The sequence below is a fragment of the Meleagris gallopavo genome, chromosome 2 (genome assembly GCF_000146605.3).
Source record: "Meleagris gallopavo isolate NT-WF06-2002-E0010 breed Aviagen turkey brand Nicholas breeding stock chromosome 2, Turkey_5.1, whole genome shotgun sequence".
Lineage (NCBI taxonomy): Eukaryota > Metazoa > Chordata > Aves > Galliformes > Phasianidae > Meleagris > Meleagris gallopavo.
The window spans coordinates 33,416,616-33,440,838 of record NC_015012.2 but is presented as its reverse complement, the minus strand read 5'-3'; the positions used below and the strand labels follow the sequence as shown (position 1 = coordinate 33,440,838).

At 36.5% G+C, this 24,223-nt stretch overlaps 1 long non-coding RNA gene across 1 annotated transcript; it reads right to left on the bottom strand.

The window, feature by feature from the left end:
• Positions 1 to 12,564: 12,564 nt before the first annotated feature.
• Positions 12,565 to 23,952, bottom strand: LOC104909648. The gene is made up of 2 exons (XR_792497.1): positions 23,859 to 23,952; positions 12,565 to 19,445 (listed from the first exon to the last, which is right to left on the bottom strand). It is a non-coding gene; the product is annotated as an uncharacterized LOC104909648 (long non-coding RNA).
• Between the last annotated feature and the right edge of the window lie 271 nt (positions 23,953 to 24,223).

Genomic DNA, 24,223 nt, shown 5'->3' with positions numbered 1-24,223 from the left:
ATTTATCCTAGTCTCCCAAACCTCTTGTTGTTTTTGTTGCCCTAAGTTTATCGCTTTTGAGCATCTACCGTACTGAGAACTTAAAAAGTGCTATAGCTACAGATAGTAAATCCCTGACCTGGATGCTGGTTTGCTATTTCCTTGCTATACCCATTAGAGAGGGCTTTCTCTTGATCACAGTCCACAAAATTAATTCCTACAGGTCTCAGCTGGTGGGTTAGTTAGCCTCTTTGCTTTTTGTCATCAAAAGAGCATGACATGAGTACAAAGAGGCCATGAACATGGAGAACAGTGTAATTATTTCAAGTTCATATTTTTACCAGCTGTTAATCATGCCAGCAGTTTCTTCCCAATCTGTTTCATGTGCTGAACCTCCTCATTTCCTTTAATCATGAATTAGTGAACTTGTCAAGCAAAAAGATTCTCATGAAGTCCAAGGTTCAGCCTTGACAGCCTTTCAGCTAAGTTTATTGGGTACGTTTTAGCAACTCCCTTCATGGAAAAACAGTTTGTCACCAAGCTGAGAAATCACATTGATCCTGGCTGGTTATATTGTAGGGTAGTCACTTTCTTGACATATCCTAGTGCCAAAGGGGTACTTGTAGCAAATGCACGCCATTAAATGATTGTCCAGAAGAATAGTAGCGGGATCAGGAAAGAGCAGACAGTAATGTGCAGAGCTTTGAATTTATTCATCTAAGTTTCCCTGTTTGCTTGTTGGTTTTTCTTCCCTGTCTCAGCACTTTTTTCCCCTTAACATAGATGTTCCCTCCTACCTTCATAAATTATAAATCTTACTTCCCAGGCTGAATATAGTTGAGCTGTTTAGTGGAAGCATACCAGACTGAGCATCGGTACAAATACACAGATTTCTGTAAATGTCTCTATTTTTTCCCTTAGTAAAGCCACAAGTCTTGGTTTGCAATCCAAACCCTGTTGAAGGGAAATTTAGACAAAATAGATTTTGTATTTTGAAATACAGATGTATTATTAGAAAGACAGCTGTTACAATCTCTTTTGCCTCTAGATATGAATGAAGAAAACCAACACCCTAACTTACGTTTCTTTTCTTATCAGAGAGTACAGTGAATCTTTATTAAAGGCCATAGCAGGACAGAATATACTGACTGCTTTCTGTAGTTTTAAAACCACAATGAAAATAGTATGCTGTGTTTTCTAGTGAGAGAGATCAATTCTCTGTGGTTTCCATTTTCATGTAATAGACGTTTGGGCGAGTCATTTTAAGTCCACACTCCAGTCTGTGGTATATAAAAATCAACAGTTTTTTTCATTTGCTTGCACAGTCTTTCTGCTTTTCCACAGACCTTTCCATAGCCTCTGGCAATTGGTTTTCTACATTACCTTTTATTTTGCTTGAAATTAGATTTCAAGTTCCTCGAGACAGTGACCTCATAACCTGCTTTACATTGTAGAGGCAGTTAGAATATATTAGAGCAAGCGACTTAAAAACATATAATAAGGAAAAAACATAACATGGTGATGATTCTAACTTTCAGTGGTCCTCCTTAATGTGTGTCTCTACCAGCATTTACTTCCCATACAATAGATTCTGGGTTAGGTTTGAATTAGAGGCTGCAAGTGGGTGAACTGCGAGTGAAGACTACAAGCACAATGTTTTCATAAAATGTTAGTTACAGAGATCTGCTAGTAGGCTCAGACCCATATCAGACAAATTTTTCTTGAGTATTTAAAGGCCCCTTAGGAAAACAGCAGCTCTTTGGAAAAGAGGTTTCCTTCAAGCCATGCATGTTTCTGTGGACAACCAATTCTACCATTGCTGGGACACGGATATTTTCTCATGCTTTTTACACTGGGTTTTATTTCAAACATTTTTTGTAATTCTACATTATAGAAACAAATGTTGATTCAGCTACAAACTTTAATGTAACCCTCCTAATTCATTATTACATCCAATACTCATTCCTTTATTATCTGAGTGCCTAGGCAGAAAATTCCACTGCAGTTTTCATAAAGAGTAAATAGAGCAGTAACCAGACAACTGTGCAATCGAAAGTCTCCCTCAAATATGCTCTGAATTCACACTGTCTGTTTCACTCTTCTTATTGCTTTTGCCAGAGTTAATTTTCTGGGTGACACAGGACAGCAAGAAATAGAAAGGATTTCTGAGAAATCATTGCATTCTCAGTCTAGGGAACAACAACAGCAGCAAAAATGGACCTTATCTATCAGTGATGAACGCTCCCCATAAATACAAACAATGCAGGCAGGAAAGCAGCTGATATTATAGCTTCTTGGGTAAAACTCCTTGATTTAGTGTGTAAAACAGTGCTGCTTACTGTGTAACTATAATACAAAACTCTGGAATTTATAGCAGTTGACTGTGCAAGACCATTGCCAAATACTGTGATTTGTATGAAGTAGAACTGGGAGAGTAGAAAGCATGGGTAAATATAACACATGGTCTTTGCTTCTTGTGCCTGCTTTGTTTCATTTTTTTTATATGCATTAGCCAGTTAGGTGAGAGACTTGGGGAGCTGGATCAAACAAAGCTCTTGTGCGTGTGCTTATTTTTTTATACCTGTGAGCATATATTCATACATCTATAGCATTATTTATCTAGCAATGTGGGTGAAGAGTTACTGTTAGGCTTGTACAGTAGCAATTGTACAAGAAATATCTATAACCAATTGATTATTTCTCAGAACAAAGTCTGATAAGTTTTTGGTTTTTTCTTTATTTTTTTTTTATTAGTCTACTATTCCTATTTTTTTACACTCGTGGTACCATATATCTGATACTTCAGAGGCATTAGGTAGCAATGTAGGCAGTACCTATAAATACTGCATGTGCTGCAGATCTTAGAATATGTCTTTTCCTGACTCACAGCCTTTGGGTGTCACCAATCTGCCTGATTTTCACTAAGAGGGAGAAAGAAATTAGAAGAGAGGACCTTGGGGTTGTTGGGCAGAAAATGACAACTGTTCATGTATTTTCGGTTTGAAATCAAAAAGGAGACAAAGCAAAAGTAATTTAAGATAATATGTTATTTCACACCAGTGTTGTTTGTTACTATTAATTCACCCTTGTTAATTATATGCATATACTGTTGCCTCTCAAAATCAGTGACATCCTTTAGTCTTGCTTTTCAACATCTGATGAAACTGTAGGAGGACATAATGTGAAATTCCTTTGTGAATATGGGTAGGAATAGAAAAATTTAATAGATGTCTGAAGGATAAACATTCAGTATCGTAAACTGTACTATGCTGTGCTATTCCTAACTGGAAAAGGCAGCATCTTCATTTACTTTTCTTCAGCAATGATCTGAATTGGTTCTTCTTCAGTGCTGGAAAACATGGCAGTAAGTATGCAAAATATATTCTGAAGAATCTCACTTAGTCTGCATTTCTTTAGACTGCCAGGATGAGTTGTCAGTGTGACTTGCTGGCTTCACTGACTCCTGTTGTCCTCTGGAAGAGGAACCTTAAGCAAGCCAGGGCACTTGCTCTCACCCACCTGGTCACTGAGGGGGCAGTGAGGAGGGGCGTATCTCTCTGCTGATTCCCCTCATTTTTCAGTGGAAATCAAGTCAGCTGCAGGAGGTAGGAACACAAGTAGCCTCCCATCTTAGAATGTTGCTGTTCAATATATGATGCCCTCTTTTCACTCTTTATTTCTACAGCTTCCAGTGTTCAGATATTCAACTTTAAAAGCCTTCCCCAATTTAACTCGGAGCGCCTGATGCATCTCTAACTAGGGAGGATAATTAGATGAACCAGGCACACAGTGAGTTCCACTAAGGATAGCCTCTGTGACAAACCTTTGAAAAGCAGAAAATAAACTCCCATCGGAATACACAATGAAGTAGTAACCATATGGGGATTGTGGCGTTGAATATATCAGAGAAATCAAGAAAAATGTATCTCAGGGTAAGTCAACATATGGCAGGCATAAGCAAGGCTTAAACAGTCTCAGCTTGGGCTGTGTGTCTCTTGCACAGGTCACAGAACAAATGCTAATGCCAGGAAAAAAAGGAAAGAAAGATCAAAGTTTGCACATGAGTTAAAAGCAGCTCAACATGCGGGCGCAGCAAGTAATCTGTGCAGCAAAAAGAGCAGCATAACATATTGGAAGCCAATGCTTCTAACACCTGATTGCAACCACGGGGGTAGAGCAAAGTCCATTCCCCCACCCTGCAGCCTGCTCTTCTTCCTACTTGTATTTACATTGGGAAAAAAAAAAAAAGTAATCAGACCTCATATTTCAGGACAGATTACCAGAAGGGATTAGAATTTTAGAAGGGGTTAGAATTTTCTGTTCAAAACAAAAATTACACTCTAGGGTTTTTTCCCCCTCATTCCTTAGAGATTGCTGCCTATCTTCTTCTATCCAGCACTGCTAAACTTTAAAGAAGTTCTATTCCATTAGAAGCTTCAGACATCAGTCCCAGCAGAAAAATTATGGATTTTACAAAGCAGCTGTTGGGTGACATCATCTATGCGAGGAACAGTTTCCTCTCTGAAAGCAATTCATACATTCAGAAACTGGTCAAACATGGTTTGCAATAAAATGGTCTATTGCTCAGTGAAAGTGAGTTAGCAATTTCCCAGGTAATTCCTCTGTTACCCTGCCAACAGCTCTGACAAGAGCCACTGAGGAAATGACCATTAAGCAAACAGCTGTGCACGTCCTATCCATCAGCATCCCAACAGCTCCAGAAGTGGGGGCTGACCAGCCAGTTTTAGTGGAGCCCAAAATCTGAGGCAGCTGAGATTAGCAGAAAGTCTGATGTAAAGCTGATAAAGACCTAGAGATAGACTGAACAACACAAAATAGCAAATTGCTGTTTTCCTAAATGTATTATATTCACCTTGATACAATATATGTCAATTTTTACAATAAAAATCTCCCTTGAGAACCTATTGCAGGATTAGTATTGTCATCTGTCTAGTGTCATCTGTCTGGTGATGATACATCGTATTGTCATCTTGTCAAAATGATTAAGTGAGCTAAAAAGCTAGACTTTTAGCACTTTCATGATAAATAAAACGTACAAAGTTCTTTCTGTTTGTCAGCATCTGCTGTGCTTCAGTAATGTGGCTCTGAAGAGGGATGGAAAAAATGATAGGGAGAATGACACGTAAGGAAAACCATTAATCTTGAGAAAAATGAAGTTGCCTAATAACATCAAAATTAAAATCACTCCAAAAAAAAAAAACTTGACTAATTTTTTTTTTATATTTGAGGAAGAAAATGATAATGCAACTTGCTACTTCACATTCTCAGGAGTAAAATTTACACTATAGCTGTCAGCTAGTCGCTTCTACAATGTTTTCAGGGAAACAGAATGCACTAGTATCTTCCTTGGATCAGGTGACACTTTCAAACTAAACCTGAAATACGCATTTGCACAGCTCCTAGCACAGAATACTTTCTTCAGTTACATCACGAGTGCAACTGTAATCTTATGTCATCCTTAATGTTCATTAAAAAAGGGGAGGTGCTGCAAGTGACATTTCTGATGGAGACTGTACTGTAGTTACCATACTGCAAACATGTAATTGAGTTGAAAACATTTGATATTTTGAATTTAGATACGACACAGGCATCTCCAACACCGTGAAAGCAAACCATTAAATATGATGCAGCGTCTCTCCATGTTATCTCAGATTTATGTGCCTACTGCTACGCCTCAACCCATGACATCATGGCTAATATGACCTGTTTCATATTGCAATCAGTGGAAAGAATTATAGATCAGATTTAGTCCACATAATGTAGATACCTATTAGCTTCAGTATCCAGTCTACTTCTCACTGACTGCATAGACAGTCAGCTTTGGAAAGCAGATGTTATGAACATCAACCTTACTTGCAGGTCATTTGGTTGATATGGCCCCAAATATTCATGTTTCACTTGCTACTTTCTCTCTCATCTTCACACAACTCAAAATCCTTGCAACCATTACAGGAGCACTTCCTTGACTATGGATCATGATAGCTTTAAAGAAAAGGGACAGGCCTTTTCATGAGCTCCTTCATGTCTGGCCAAAGAATTATTTCTTGAAGATGAATCCCCTTTCCTTATCTTGCTGAGAGAGAATCTGACCTTTAACTGCTAAACTTAGAAACTGTTACATTTAAGTAATCGAGAAAATCATTTCCCTAAGCAGGTACCACTGTTTTCAAAGTTTATACTTGGAAAAACAAGAAAAAAAATGCTCTGGGATATTAATAAAGACGCAGTTTGTGTTTTTGAGGTCACTGGTATGAATAACAGCATGAAAGGAGTAATAGTATCCTCTTTGAGGAGAAGCTTTAATCATCCTAGTCATATACCCTAATGTCCAAATGCTGGCCCACCACCCAGAAAGATTATGTGCAAGTGTAATGGGCCGCAGGAGCTGTTAAACACTCCATCAGTCATACCTGAGTCTTGCAAATGCCAAAAGACTACAGGATTTCTTGCTGTCCTAGTCTGGTTTGAAACAAAAAGAAAGGTCAATTTAATGAGGAATTAGGATATAATAAAGTGTGCAGGATAACATTCGTGTTCATACTAATGCTCCCAATTCCAGAAAGGTGGAAAGAATACTGAAGCTAATTGACTTTTCTAACCAGGGGCTAAACTAAAGCTGAGGTAAAACTTTCCCCAGTTAGTTTTTAAGACTTTGAAATTACCAATGCTGTATTCAGTGTTCTGCCCAAATAATTCTCCAGGTCTGCAGTTGGAGAAAATACTTTTGATGAAGGAGCATTTCTTTGCATTTAAATAAATATTTTCATCAGTTCTAAATAAGTACATGAACAAAGAAAGTGTTTGTATAATAAGGACATGCTCCCTTTTCCTCACAATAGACTGAACTTTAGAGAACTTCACTGTCACTGATAGAAACCCCTCTGCACTGGAGTTACAGCAGCACAAAGAGGAGGAAAGCTGCTGGAAGCAGGCCAAGAAAGAGTACCATTAAACATATAGGAGAGAGTGAAGTGTACGTATCAACTGTTATCTCTTCCTGTGCTTTTGCTGAAAAACACGTCTTCTAATACCCTCAGTCACAAAGGCAGAGCTTTCTTCCCTTATGATCATCCTAATAGGTTTTAACCTGGACATTATTATAGCAACAACTAAACTATAGGTTAATTCCTTTCCTTGTTCTGATCGCTTAGAAGGGTAGTTGTTTCTATCTCATATTATCATTAATAACATGAGAAATCAAAATGTTACTGTAATGTAAGCTTATGCATTTGCAGCAAACTTATACTGATGCCATTTGGCTTGGAGCATGGCTAAAAGTATCATGGCATACTTTCCATTTATATTAATAAAATCCTATTTATTAATAGTAATACTATTAGCTTAAAAATACTTCTGCAAGAGAAAGTATCACCTCCATTATATGATGTTGAAATCTGGACAGTGCAAGCAGCAATAAAACTACACTGTGTCAGCATTTTAGTAAAAATATCTTTTCAACCAGCAGCTGATAACAGAACGTGATAATGTCATGTCTGAATTAAAACAATAAGAATATTTATCAGCGGTCCTGCAAAGGACACTCAGCATAAAGAACACACTTGTCAAATCACCTATTTGTTCCACATTCTCATTTCTTAAAAATACACATCTTAAGTGTACCTTTCATGGGAATGAAAGAAAGCAAGACTTTTTGAGATCCTTATATTAGCATCTGTTTAATCCATTGCAATGGCGGACTGATAGCAAATTGCCTTGCTGAGCAAAGCAGACTTGTAGAACTGCACTAGGGAGCCACAGACAAACCCTAACCTTTCTAATACTCTTTTATTAAGCCCCACATTGATATATTCAAGTACACTTGGTTGTATATGATTTCTTCATACATGTTGTGCCTAAGTAAATCAGGAAACCAGGCTGCAAAAAAAGCTTTTTATGAAAAAATAAATACCTCCAAATACAGCTCTGACTTGGTCTCATGCACAGGCTCCAAGGCAAGGGCAATTATTAGCTATTCTTAGAATCCCTTTTATATGTTTTCAGCAGCAATCCTGGAATTATCAACAAAGCTTATTAACAAAGAATACAACACAAAGCTCACAAATCCTACAACTCAAATTAGGAATCTCTCATTGGCCAAGTATATGCATGCCCACAGCTGATTTGCTTGTAGCAGTTTGCATCCATTGGGTACACAGAGATATGAGCATCTATGCATGGCCTACAGACAGTCTTTAGATGAAATAAACACAGCTGTGCCTCAGCCTATATTGTTGCCCTGTGCATGAGCTCCATGCAGAAGGTCACACTGTTTGAGAATAACCACGGCACAATAGCCACAGTTAAACAGGGAAGGAGGCACATTGGGAGAGCAGTTGGTAGTGCTTCATGACAACCAAATTCCTCAGCTATTCCATAACTGTGCTTCCTTGTCTGGGTATGGGTTGATTAGCAATACACACTACAGACAGACCCTGAGCAGTGACTCCCATCTTCTAAAATCACACTAAATGCAGTAGTGAAGGAGCCCATATAGAGGATGGGTAAGAGCGTATGACCCAGAGCAGATAGGAAAGGCTAAAAACTGTTCCACAGTACACAGAAGCATGGCTTGTCTCTTCATTTTCTCTTTGGTAAACGAAATGGGAACACTCAGGATGGCTTTTGCAGAGGAAATAATTACCTTATAAATATGTTAAGAGCCTTGAAGAAGGCAGTGAGCACAATGGTTCAAGCGATCAATTTGGTATATTATATGTAGGTTTCCAAAAAGCTTTTGATAAGGTTCTTTATGAATCTTACTCTGCTATGGTCTACTGTCAGAGGAGAGATGTCTGAGAAAGAAGACCGTATCTCTCTCCAAAGGCTTAAGGAAACTGAGCTGTCAGAATACAGAATGTCCTCTCTTAAAGAATAACTGCTCAAAAAAATAAGAAGCCAAATATACCTTTCACATTCTAAAAATATCTCCTCTTGCCTGTTTGATTGCATCCTAGAGATGGTGATATTTCAGTGCTAAGCGATCCCACTATATCCCACAGACACACGCCATGAATCTTAACATTCAAAACCCACGCTTGTTTGATCAAACAGAACGAGAGAAACTAGCATTTCCATGAATGCACTGATAATAACTGGCCCGTGTCCTTTCTGCAAGCCAGGAGGGAACCTGTGCAGCTGGCAGGCTGTTTGTTGCTGATAGGAGCGAAGATTTATGGTTATTTCTTTTTCTCCCTGAGTCATGCAGCCTTTAAAAAATAAAAGCTTAAAAATTTAAGCTTCAGCTTCCAAGCTTAACATCTTCAAAACAGATAGCAAAGAACAGTTGTACATAAATGGGACTAAAGTTGGCATTGCACAGACTAGACACATGCTATTTCCCAATGACTCTGCTGCAATAAGAGATAATTTTGGGATTAACTCGTTCTTATTAAATGGGATACATTTTTTTTCCTATATAACTTTGCTTTTCTGATGGTTCAGAGACAAAAACAAACAAACAAACAAAACAATTCAAACAAATCCCCACCCTTTTCCTGCTACAGAATAACATATATTGCTAAATGTTTTGAAAAGAAAAAGGGAAAGAATGGGAAAGCACAGGAACAGAGAGACTCAAGTGAGATCTTACATGATTAATTCTTTTTTATCTTAAACTACAATGAGATCTGTTTAGCACAGCCTACAAAGATATACAAGTAGCAGTCAGTAGAGGACAAACTACAAAATGATTAACAAAAATGTCCCATTTATTTTTCTTCATATAGTGAAAATAAAATGATTTTTACTTGGTATGCATCTGGTCTTTCCAACTCAGATGATGTTGTCACAGTGTCTTATGCTTAGATTGCCACTACTTATTAACAAGTGAATCCATCCTCTAGAATTAGAAGTAATTTGGAAAAAAGTCCCTGGACTGTGGCAACCAACTGCCCCTGCACTCCGCTTCTGTTTGGAAAGGTGTCTGCATTTCCACTTCAGTCTGCACTCCCTCATGTTCCGAACCTATTCACAATCATTTTACAAGCACAAAGATAAACTAGATCCTCAACAGAGCAATGAGAAAGAATATTTCTTCCACACTTTGCTCTCACTCAACTTATCTCTCCATTCTTTGATTTTGTAATTTTTTTTTTTCTTTCTTCTAGTATAATACATCAGCATGATGCTAGGAATTGCATTATCTTGGACATAACCAACATTTTGCCTGAGGGCTGCAATGGAAATTTCTCGAAGCCTTCAAGAAGCCTTTGATTCCTTAAGATAGAGCAAAAAGTGTTCACCTTCTTTGTAACTGGGACACATGGCCTGGGAACGCAGATGGTTTCAGAATACATTGTTTTTCACTGACTGGATTATACAACTTTCTGGCTTACATTCTGCCTGTACTGTATTAGGCAAAAGCTATTTCAAAAACAAGTCTTCCTTGCATCACTAATCCCATATGTTAAAAATGTCTAAATTTAGTAAATGAGGTGACTGACAGCTTATGCTCTAAAATGTATACATCCATTTTTTAAAAGGAACAGCAGGATATGACACTTCAAATCACTGAGCTCTTAGTCTCCAAACCGAACAACTGTCAAACTCATTAACAACTTTACAGCTAATAAATGCACAAAAGTAATCAGATCTAATTATATTATGCCTTTTTTTTTTTCCCCAATGGTTTACTATGGCATCTCAGTTTGAACTTACAATTTGGCATTATACTTCTGACCTTTGAGTTTGGTCTCTCTGCTTACTTGGTAACAAAAGTTGTGTATTCATAATTTCTTCTTCCTAAGAGTAGAGTGGCACATGCTGGTAGTAGCCTACTGTAGCTGTTGACTTCAGCATTTTCAAAGCTCCAAGCATTTTCAAAGCTTCAAGGAAGCCCATTGGCATGCAAGTGCCCAGTGTTTTCTATGATGATATTAAAGCTACTGCATTATGAGTTCCACATCAGTAGAGGCCTTGCTGTGCTAGGACCTAAGTCCAATTCTGATAGAAGTCTCAAATTCTTAAATGCAATACGTGAACAGCACCAGAAAGGCTCTACCATTACTTTAACAAAACTGCAGATAAGTGTTTGAACATAAAAGATCACTTTATTTCTCAAACTACATCCCTCTCATTCTTGAACAGGCGCATTTCTGATCATGACTATTTTAAATGTATCCTATATTTTTCTATGAAGTTAAATACTTAAAAGAAGAGTCCCTAAAGAAAAGAATACAAAGCACAGGAGTCTCACTTGATGTTTTGATTTCAGCATTGTCTGGTCCTGTATTCACTGTGGAGAGTTTGGCTGCTCTTTGAAACTTCTAAATAAGAAATCCAGAGCTAGCCTTCCTTGCTCTGGTTATCAGCTGTTCATGCAAACTGTTAATATAGTGCTAGAGAATGGATAGAATGGGTTATGCTTGTTTAATAACTCTGTAACTTGCATTACAAACACATGTTGGTTGTTATAGAGAAGAACTGTGATGCTTCTTTTTCTACAAGTTCATAGGAAATGATGATTTGAATATCTTCTGGTAAATCAGTACTAACAAGGCTTACCAGGCTGCTGAGTGGTTAACTTACAAAATCAGGCAGTTCCCAAAGTTACTGATCAGATCACTGCAGTGCAATCTGCAACCAGCATTCTCCCTGAAACCTAATTAGCCCAAATGGTTGGCAATGCATATCTACTGCAGTATAAAATGTTACCAAGGTCATGCAAACAATGCTGTGTGGGGAATGATTTGCACGTGGTAAGCACAGTCCAATACAGTAGTGCAGCTCCTAACAACCAGCAGTGCAGGTCTGATGTCACAACTTTTCCAGTGGTTGTCACAATAAAAAATAGGTTAAAATAGTCCAGTGCAGGCAATATCATGTTCCTTCAAAGAACTGAGACCACAAAGGTGTAGCATTTCCCACATCAAAAATCATGCTCCTTAAATGTTTTTCATGAAAGAGTGCTGAGTAGGAGCCCCAGTGGGTGTGCCTGCAAATTCATGCCAGTTAAGTGCCTTACTCCAGAGACTGTGCTCCTGACAATGCAATTGCTGTCTGGCAGGCTGATTAAGTTCCATGTACGTGCACTTAACATCTAAAGGACTATGATAAAGTATTCATTTTAAATGAATCTCATATCTGACAGCAAGATCTGAGGTAGTTTAGAACCAGGCTATGGGAAATGGGTGCTTAGGAAACATGAGAAACAAGGGAAGGGATTTAATGCACAAGACTATCGAGATAAACTGGTAATTGCTACAGAGAAAGCGAACATAATCACAGAGTTATAAACTACCACCAGCAGAGAAAGAGGAGCACTGATAGGAATGAGTGGAAAAAGTTCATTAAAGTGGAACTTCTGTTTGGCCTGTCTCTTAATATTTAACTTAAAATATTTGAAGGAACAATATCAACCACCACTCCACAAAGAAAACCAATATTAATGAAATTGAGCAAAGCAGAAAGAAAATTTTGCAATATAACAGACAAAGTTGATAGAGATGGGCACTGAATTGTGAAGCGCTGCTGTATTCCTCACAAAGAGCCTACATGCTCAGTGTAACATTTGAATCTATAAGCAGCCAAAATAAGTATTCTGAAAAGATGCAGATTCTTTCAAGGTTCACTTTTGATGATGCAGTTTATTGAGAAAACAATACTTATATACAACTGGAACATTGAGCAATGAACAACTAACAAATTGAACATATATGAACATCACAATGAACAAGAAACACAATTATATTTGATTTAAATTAGATAAGCCCACACAAATCCTGACCTACCACTTAAATCAACAGAAAATCTCTCAACTGATTTTTCTCTTAAAGAAAACAGAGTTCAGATTATGAAAGTAGAAACTTGAAAACAGCTAGTTTGTGGATATTTTCCATATCCACAGACAGTCAAATTAAAACTCACTATCTCTTAACAGTAGTAATTGACTTTTAAATCTGATGTGAATGAACTGGGACTAGGCTACTGAATTCTGTATATAACAAAAAAAAAAAAAAAAAGGTGTAAATTTAAATCAAATAAATTTAAATACTTAATATATTCTAGATTAAAGTTCCAGGAAACACTGCAGCAACAGCAGTATGATTCCAGATAGGGAGAAAAAGAAAAGGAGAAACAGGCAGTCTGGGGGAATCCTGTAGGAAAAAGTAAGAGCTGTGAGGACAGGAGACAAGCAGTAGCTCAGACTACAGGAATCGGACCTTCATGTTGCTCTTCCCATTAAAATGAATAAAATCTTGCTGCCTGCATTACATTCTCTTCCTCAGTTCATCATCCACATTCAGTTTAACTATAGATTCCTTGCCAAAATTCACTACACACACACAACAAAAAAGGCATGTAAAAACACTTTTTTGCCAAGTCACTTCAACTTGTGAAACAAATGCATGCATGCAACTATTTAACAGCCTTTCTCCTCACAACTCCAACTATAGAAGATGCTGATAAACAATTCAGGGGACAAATCATGCTTCAAAAACACAATATATAACTTCTCATTAAAGACAAAAGTTCTTGATGTCAATTGTTAAACTTATTTATTGGATTCTAGGTTTTAATCATAAACCACCTAGCAATGATAGCTTAGGAGTACAGAGACACAGGATGTAGAACAAAAACAACACAGAGAAAATGAATTATTTCTGGTATGTGTGCAAATTCCCTGCTTTCTCTCCAGAAAGAATCTGCAGCCACTACTGTTCACTTGGATTGCATGGCACAGAGTTTTAGAGGTGCAAACCCTCATCTCAACAATAATACAGCCCAACTTAAGATATTTCAAGATCAGCTGGCACTGTTTGGACACGCAGCATTTGTTGTAAAACAGTTTTGCAAACTGCTTAATACAGACATCTGCGGAGATGTATCTGCCAGCCTGCAGGAGTCAATGAGTAACTCTGAAAGCTGTGAGAAACCAGCTTACCTTCTTCTAACAGAATGGATATGCCAAGATGCTAAACACAAAAGAGATGAGTAAAAGTTCTGACAAAGAAATGTACTACGAACAGTGTAGCTCTCCATCCACTACAAAAGCTCAAGGCCTTCAGCAGCAGGAGGCACTGGGGAGGCAGATTTATACCTAAGCAGACAGAAGTCACCACTCCTTCAGATTTTTAGCGACGATAATCTAAACTCCCATGACATTTATGTAACAAAGTAATTATTCTTTTTTATTTCTGAACATTTACTTATGCTGTTCTATTTGGCTGGTAGGAGCGGGAAAAGAAAAACTCTGATTTCCTGATGGGCTGATAATATCTACTACCAAGGGCGTATTACCTAAGTGTAGTGCTGGTGGTTCACTTACTTCCACCATTTGTATGTATATCGTAGTAATTAAATACATACAGTATTAGAAAATCTAGTTAATCTATGTGTAAGTACCAGATACTAGCATTTTCCTCATGTTATACTACATTATGTTAATCTGGGCTTTGTTTCTGTAATAAAACCATTTCCAAAGATAAGCTGACTCAAATTCTGTCATGGACTCTTGGTATGACTTCTACATTACCTAAGTCAACACTGCAATAAAGCTTGTGAACGGCCTTTGAGAAGTCTGTAGGTGCAGACTTCTCAAAGCAGTTAGCAAAATTCATATGGAGATGCACTCTGTAAAGAGCACAAGTCACATGCAAGGCACCCAGGAGCAACATGTCTGTGTTCATTGGACTGCATAAATGTCTTTGAGATGAGCATTTGATTTCCTCATTTCCTCTCTTTTATTCACTACAGCCAAATCACCAATTCCTAACAACTTTGGCCAAACCAGCTTTGGACCTGCTCATCCATACCTTACTTAGACGTTTGCACATTTTAAGCAACCGTAACAGTGATTTCACATCCTGCCATACCACAGATATTAACATTTCACCCTGTTTTTCTCAGTTTAGGAGTTTTAGGAACCTATTCTAAATTCAAGCTAAATGATAAGCTACTAAGCTCCATTTAACACATATACGAACATGGTATTCCAATTAAAATTGGTATATGGGATATGAATATGGTATTCCATTAAAAATTTGACCCAGTACTTTTATTAACTGTATCCTGTACAAAACCTGTGGAGCTTCTATATGTAATTTAACTAGTACAACTGCTGGGAACCAGTTCAGAGATAGCTGAGGATTCTAACCTAAACACATCATCGATTAAGAGAAGGGAAAGGGAGCCAGGCCTCAAGAATTCTGGGATCCACAAAGTACTATCTTCTAAGCAGTTTTATCCTGTAGTAACTGCTAAAATAACATACAAGCCTAAATGTCTACTCTTAAATACCCCATTAAATACCACTGGCTCTGGTGTTTGCTGACTGCTCCAGTCACAACAACAAATTACCAATGCTTTCATTTGCCAATTTGATGGTAAGTTATCACCTGTCAAAATAGAAACCAACAAACATTTTCTTAGGGGAAAAACAATGTATAGCTTTTCTGCTTCCTCTGAAATCACAGCTGAATTCTGATTCCATATCAAGGGTCTCTGAGTGGGTGACAGTGTATAACCAGAATGATCACGGAACAATCAGACAAAAATGACGCTAACTTTGCCTTCTAATCTTCACACTTCAGATGTACAAAGCATGTGAGTAGATACTCACGTGCGTTTGGCTAGAAAACTTAATTTAGTTAAAGTGAAAAAACTACTGATATCATTTGCTTTCTTTTCTCTCATGGAAATCAAGTTAGGTAATAAACTGAAGACTCTCTGATTTGTTGTTATGATTAGTAAAGATGAAGAAGCATTAAGTTCATTTCAACTTTTCAGCAGAGCTCCACCATGAACTGTCATATTGAACAAACAAAACAGATTTGCATGGAAAAAGGATTAAATGGAGCTGTAAAGGAAGGAAAGCAATGAAAAACAGTTGCTTTCCTAAGAACACTGGCCGATTCTTCCTCTCTGCTGTCTTTTATGTAATTCTTGGATTAATTTCTCATTGCCATTCCTGTTGTCATTCAAGCTTGTTTTAGAGTTTGTTTGAAAGCAGAACTGCACAATTTTTGCTTACTTTAGAAATTCATTTTCACATATAAATCAGTTTTACAAATACTGAATTTACTGTTGCTGAAGTTAATTTTTGGTCACACAGATTTCTGTGAATAAAAATCTTTAAAATTTACTTGGGACTAGTTCATTAAATAAAGAGAATTTAGAAGCTACATATGAGTTGGCCCTAAGTCTGAATTCAATCAATGGAAGAAAAATAAGAGAAAAAGAGGACAAGGGAGTTTAAAGATAATGATAACTACAGCTGAAGTACTAACTAGACAAAATGGTTCAGAATTGGCAATACAATTAATTCCATTGTCTAGAAAGCTGACAACAGGTCTGTCTTATAGTTTCTGACAAGAATGCAATGAACAGCTGGTCAGTTCTCCTCAACCTCTGTTGTAATTAAAGAAAGTGATCATGCAGTTCTGAATAATTATAGTATCTCATGACTCAGTTAAACCCTGATGTTTATAAGTGCCCTGATATTAAGCCATAACAGCACAATTTATTTCCACTGCAAGAAAAAAAACCTAGATTTCAGAAGAACATTCAAGAGCTACATCTCATATTAGGAGTTAATAAATGCAGAGAATGCTTAGAAAGCATGAGAATACTCACACAAAAGCACAGGTCAGTCCTGTGTGATATTATCCTTTGCCAGTAGTAATATTTTGCTGGCACTGTGTTTAAGGCAGAGACTATACTAGGCCACAAAGATTTTGGGGGTGTTTGAGGGTGGATAATGTTAGAAGAACAAGCAAAGTTCAGGTCCCTTAGACACTATTTCTTTGAATGAAAAGGTAGAAATTGTTAAGTTGTGGAAGGGATAAAGACTGTAAGAAAGGACAGTGCTATACTGGCTTTTGTTTTGAATGATTTTTGGGGGTGGGAATTAGAATTTCTATAGGACCTGATTCTTTTTGCTTTGAGATTCTCTTATCTTTTCATTCAGATTCTTGGCAGAGCACTAATGTCATGGGAAATAAATCGACATTTTTCGTCAGCAGTGAGTCACAGAGCAAGATCAAAAAGAATCTGCAGTAGCGTATGGTCTGTAAGGCTTATTAGTATCCAAAAAATTAATTGTGCACATCAAAGATTACAAACTGAAAATCCTGTTCTTTCTCTGAGCGCCTAAACTCAGAACATCTGGCACAAACTTCTTTTTCTTGTTTTTTTGTCTTTTGTTTTTTTTAATAATTAAATATTTTCTATAACAATGACTAGCAGCTAGGTTACACCCCTTGCGTGTCCACAACTTGAAAAAGTACATTTGTTTGATCAAACTGCAGAGAAATATCATCACTGACACGAAAGGTCTTAACTACCAAAGACAAGACATGCTCCATTCATCTCAGTAAGTTTCGACATGTACTACAACTAGAATAGATCTTTTTGTTTTTACTTTTCAAAAAAAAAAAAAAAATCCAACTTTTTGGACCTATACTTACACAAAACAATTGCATCCCCAGTAGCTAGTCTCAATTGTTTCATGCTCCAAAGGCTTCTAAGCCATAAGGTAATCGGCAACCAAGACTGGGCGCTGGCTCATAAGCAAGATCCTGCCTCAGAACTCAAGGCTGCATGAGGCAGCCATGGCATGTATTAAAAATGATAGACAATGAAGTTGCATGCATCTTCACTGACAGACATCACAAGACAGACAACAACAGTGGGAAAATACTGTAATATTCTTGATGAAGTCTAGTCAATTTTATTGGAAACAACAAAGAGAAAGCATTTCTCCTATGATGTTTCTACTGATTCATTGCTGCCATTTGTTGTATTTCTTCCAGTTTTAAGCACAACCAGCACACAGCAGGGAAATTCTTTCAAATTACATATTGTGATAAATTAGCATACTATTTGCTATATTGATATGTAGCTCATTTTATCACTATGGTAATGCAAAGGAAAACCATATTTATCCTATACTAGCTTTGTTTTCTTCTGACAAGGCTATCTGTCACCGCAGGAAATTCCATGTTCATAAAACTGGATGGCTGACATTTTCAGCATATGCTTTGAGAGGAATAACAATCCTCCTAATCAATTTTGTCAATTACATCAGTGTTTGTCATAATACAAAACACTTCTTCACATACTGAAAGACCAACAAGGAGCTTTTCTTAAGTCATCTGGATCTGGAAAGCGAAAGGTTGCAATCTCATTGATGTGTAAGCATGTAGAATAAGTGAAGTAGTAAGCAATTTAATACACACATGGATGGATAATTAATTCTGTGATGTAAAATGAGAGCCAGATCCCTTACAATACAGTGTAAAAGCATAACACTCTATGAAGACTATGAGAAAGTTTATGTGTGGCCCTTAAATTTTTAGATCCAGGCTGTAAAGCATAATTTCTTGGATAAAAATAGCTTTATGCAAATTCTTTCCTTTGTATTCTGAACAAATGCTTGTCAGTGACCAGATGAATTTTCACTTTCTAGATCAAATATTTTTGATGATCTGTTGCAAGTTGTCTTAGAAATATGAGTAAAATTTAAGTAATCACCTTCATGAGTGAAAAATAAGCTTTTCTCAAGATAGAAGTTTGATTTCAAAATTTTCCTTTTGACTATAAGAAATGACAATTTTGTGCTTTGAAAAGCTGACTAGGGTCAAGATTAATACAGCATCCATTAATTAGTTTGTTGATATCATAAAGGCTTTTCTTGACATCCCACTGATGAATGAGGGAATTTGCATCTCAGCAGGTAAACATGTTTGATATTTCCTTAATCTACTGCACAGCATTTGCTGCAGCCAAAAATAAGAGAGAAAGCAGGATGCAGAGTTAAAACAATTTTTGAAAGAGATTACTAGTTACAAAGGAATATGAATGAAGAATAACTTTCAAAAATAACACATATTCTGTACTGATGTGTTCCATAAACATTTTCTTTGCTAATGGAAGCCTTCAGGGAACAAATAGTTATTTCATATGCCTTCCATTCTGCTCAAGTCATCTTAGATTTTCATTGTAGCTCTGCCTTTTATTTTCTTCTGTTCTCCTTGCCTTGGTTAGATTAGAGAGGTAAGGTGTTAATGGGGTACTTGATGAAGATTGAAGACCTATTTTCTCCCCCTTTGGAGACCAGCCTGATTTGAACAAATTGAGAAGAGTGAAGCAGTCTCTTCATGTCCTTGGGAAAAGCCTTTGCCATTTCAGCATTATAAGACATGGTCCCCTTTCTTCACAGTGAAGAAGAAAGAAAAGGTGCCAGCACAAGAAGGTTCTGAATAATTTTATATAATGTCAGTGGGGCAGCAAAAGCTCCCTTTCAATCTCCTTTACGGTTGGTGAGCATGCGAACGCAAGGTGGATCCAGGAGGGGAATGCAAAGAACTAGTGCTTGCAGCTCGAACAGGACGAGAAACAAGCTGTTGTTCACCAGTCCCCACCTCTGTCGTTGCCACTTCCTTACAACCCTCATCCTTGTGGGTACCACTTTGTGCAGGGCACTCAAAATGCACACAGTGAAACACCTGGAGAGAACAAAAAAGGAAGATAAACAATTAAATGCTGGCAAAAGCATGATCAAAGTAAGATGAAATCTATATGCAAGTATGCAGGCCAGATCAGTGCAAAAGCACTTAGTCAAGTAAGAATGCCTCAACATGAGCTCACAACCATTATTCCATGTGACAGAAATATTACAAAGTGATACAAGTTATAAGAGTGGAGCAAGAGAAGGCCTACAAATTATACAAACTTTTACATATGATACTGAAAATCCGAAAGATGGTTCTAAGGCAGATGAGATAGTTGTGATTTTTCCTTTGCCAAACAACATAAATATTTAATATATACTACTGGAAAACAACAACAATTACATTAATTGTTTTATACATCTAATATGATTTAAGTACATCTCCAAAAGACTGCTATTCACACACACTAGAAATTTAAATCATTACCAATATGATCCTATTTCAAGATTGCCCGCTTCTGTAACAACAGTGGTAACTCTACAGATGTTTTCTGTAGTTATGTAGAAATGTATTCAAGACTGCTCAAGGAAACTGCTACTGAAGCAGATGGAATGTGCCCTTTATTACAGTGATCAGTTTTGGAGGCTTCAAACAAAGCCTGGACCACTATCATCGATCTTATACGTAGCTGATGTCTTTAAAGCACTTCTCACAAAGAAGTGTAATTGCTTCTAATCCTAACTGCTCTTTCCCAGGCCTTGTCAAGTTAAAATGGACAAAATCAAATACCATAAACAAAACATAGGTATACTACATATTCATAGAGGAATACACAGTATTATATTTTTTTATCCTCTCTTTAATACAACTGAAAATCCTATTACTCTTTTTGACCATCCTTGCACAAGTGCATATGGAGCAGACATCTGCAATGACACGTCTGCAATAGCCCCTGGGTCTTTTCTGAGAAGGTAGCTAGTTAATTCAAATTCTAACAGCATGAATGAAATGAATAAAAAAAACAAAAAACAAAGAAACATTCACAGTCACTGGCTTTTTTTTTTAATCCTCTTTATATTTTCTTGTTCCTTTCAATGTAGCAATTCCTTCAGATTTTATATAGATACACTATGATGTATGTTCATATTTCCATATATATGTACCTATGTTCACTTAAAGATGCACTGCCACCTCTCTATCTGCACCATTGCCACATGTGCAAAGAATGGAAAAATGGCTTTTTCTCTGCATTTCTTCTGGTGATTTTTTTCTAAAGTCAAACTAATTTCTACGGTGGCATGAGTTCCCTCCATCTGCTACCGTTCTTAAGAAACCAATTTTTGTGTTCAGTTCCATTTCTTGAGAAGCCACTTTTACATTCATTGCTCTCCTTTGCTTTTTAAAGTAACAGCTATTGACATTCTTCCAGCCACACTTATCAGTATCAGTATTTTTAGAAGAGAACAATATATCTCATTATCGTATCTCTTTAATACATAACTTTTCCTAGCTTAATACTCTAAAGAAGGGAATGGATATCTATGAGTTAGAAATTCCTTATCTCTACTGTATCTTAAACCAACAAGGTTTCTCATCTGAAGTTTCACTTCCTACAGTATTTAAAACATAGTACAGGTAGCACTGAAATTTAGCTGATACTAGTCTATAAAATCTGAAGTAACTAATTCTTAAATTACAACTTTTCTTGTTACTACTCTTTCACACTAAATTCTCAGCATCTGGCAAATGTTAACAAGTCTGAGAATTCACAACATCATTTTCAGTTACTCTGTCACTTTAACACATGCAGAATACAGCTTGTGAAAGAATCAGATAGACCTCATGTACTTCAGTATTGGAACTGTGTATTTAAGCTCAGTACTCTTGAAACAAAAAATCTGGTATCATTTTCTCTATAAAAGCTGAGATCACACTTCAGTATCATTCTCTAATTAGTAGCATGTTAAGTTCACCTGGAGATTTGAAGGAAGGTTTGACATACAAAACAAGTACATATGCGCTGGTGAAGTAATTTGTTAGATAAGGCTTCCTCATTAGCAATTAGATGCTTTTTCCAGGTCAGTACTACTTGAAAGGAATAACAAGAGAAAGCCTATATAGTCAGTTAGATGCATCAGTGACCTGCCTGACAAATGGTAAAAAAGGCCAAGAAAAAAATATTTTATTTATGAAGGTGGTATATCTGTAAGCTCAAGAAAAATAGTTACATTTTTATCATGTTGTAAAATACAAAAGAAATTTACTAGGTCGAGTAAATCTATGAGCATCCTATCTTTCAACACATAGAAAATATGGTAAATGAAAGATGAATTTAAAAGATGAAAACATTTACAAAACTGAGAAATTTTGTGGGTTTTTTTGTGCTTGCTTTTTTTGTAGCTTCAAAAATCAGATTGTGCCTCAAAGTTAAGAGGTATGCTGTGGCAGTGTCACGACAGCACAAATAGGTAATACTTTCCTACGTGTTACAGTTAAACTTGTGATGAGAACGTGCTGCCACTAACATCTTTTGTTTAAAATGAAAATGGTTTGACATAACATACCACTTGCTGTGGGTAAATAATTCCGGAAATGCTTACATTCCCATGGATGTGACTAGCAAGACTATCTACTCCAGAACAAGCTGAAACTATCGTTACAGTGCTGTTATTTAAACTGGATTTATGAAAAATATCTTGCTACATACTTTGGATAATAAAATTTTATGACAAAATATTATACATTATTTGCTTAATATATATATCAAAGGAGTATAATATGGTAGTCTGTGAAAGTTCTTTTTAGAAGCTTTAGGAGCAATAAACTGTCTAAGAATTAAAATAAATTAGCATGGGGCACTGTTCTTAAAGACAAAAGATGGAAGGACTTAGAATGGCAATGTATTTATAATTTCACCAAACCTTTGCACGAATAGGCATAACCTGAACTTCCACATGCTGATCTTCAGTGTAGTTAGGTAGAGTTCCATCTATCATAACTAAACAAAATATTAAATGTCTTGTAAATGTAAACAGATTTGTAATTAGAATTATGTTTAGAAGTCCATATGCCCATTACTTTTCAGAGCTATCTTTAAGAATTAAAAGCTGGAAGTAGTGTTTCTTGTAGGCTAATTTTCTAAGTTTAATCAACGTTTCATATTCTCTTCTAATGAAGATTAAGAAATTACAGAGATCGGCATGAGAGCAAGTAGGACTGCCTATACTGATCAGTAATGGAAAAGGCCTTTTTCATGCACATATAACAACCCCAGAGGCAGTTTCTGATTCTGTATTTCTGAGTACTCACTGATGAAGACTGAACTGTCCTCTCTAAGAGGCAGTCCTTCTGAAAATTAAAATCTAATTGATATTTTTGGTTCGATTTAATGGTCAGCTTCTTTCCAATTGTCTGCTGAAAGCTAATGTTGACATCTCACTGTACAAACAATGCTATCTGACAACTCATTCAATGCTAAGAACTAGCATCCCCTTACGCTAAATATCAGAATGGTTAAAGGTGGAAGGGATCTCTGGAGGTCATCTGATCCAATCCTAATTAGTAATCACTACTAATCACAAATCACTAATAAGGACAGAACTGACAAGCTCTAACACCACTACCTACGGTTCACTGTAAAGGGTGAAGTACAATGTTCTGTGGGTGTAGTACATACGCAGGACATAGAAGGAGTTATCAGTGCCTCTAGTGTTTTGTTACATGAGGTCCTGACGTTGCAAAGACATACACATGTTCTTAAATTTACATGCGGTAAATTGTTTCAACGGTCCTCTGAGACATTACACAACAATGATTAAAGACAGAAGCACAAGTAAACAGAAAGAGAATGATACTGCCCTTGGTTGGTTGTCACATGACATTTTTTCTGTGTAAGATGAATTGAAGAAATCCCTTCAGCCATTGTTGGCTAACTGATTTACCAAATATGAAAGTAGTTATAAGAGAAACTCATACAAATAAGATTTTCTTATGAAGAATGACATTTTTCTTGCTTTTGATTCATTAAGAAGGTAATACAAAAGCAATAAAACCAAATAATCAGAAACTATACACCTTTCTCAATTCACTACAATGCTGTTTTTATCAGTTATCAAAATAAGGAATGATTTAAATATTAACCAAACCTGACAGAAATGCTTCTTTGCACAATGTACAGGTCAAAACCTGAAACACACTGATGGTACTTTGTCTGTAAAACACATCAAACCAAAATTATCTTCCACTCTAGCAACAACCTTTCAAGCCTGTAGAGTGCAGAAATATGATAACACCATTCACTAATATTTAAATACAGAAAGCGCTCATTCTCATTCTGCTACATTTCCAGAGCAAAAAGAAGAAAGAAAAAAAAGTTCTCTTTAGAGGGTATTATTAATTTCATTATGAGATACCAAAAATCATATAGTTAAATATTCAAGAATATAAGTTGTATTAGCAAATCCTTACCTCATTAGCTGTGTTCTGAGTTCCAACTATTCTGATAAAAGATGCAGGCTGTTTATCAAAAGTGATTGTTTGCCAGGATCTAACCAAAAAAAAAAAAAAATACAGAAAGACATACAAATATTACATATGGTCACCACAGCTTGCAGTGAAATACAGAGGCAGTTCATCCAAATGACAGTACGTAATCACTTAAAGGGACAAACAAAGAAACACTTTGCAGCACCTGAATTTTCAACTATTTGTTCAAACTTATTTTTAAGTGCCTTGTCTCTGCTTCTGTGTATTCATATGCAGTTTATATTACTACAACCTCCATGTAGGAATAATATTCGTACTACAAACAAGAGAGAAGATAAATAAAAGTA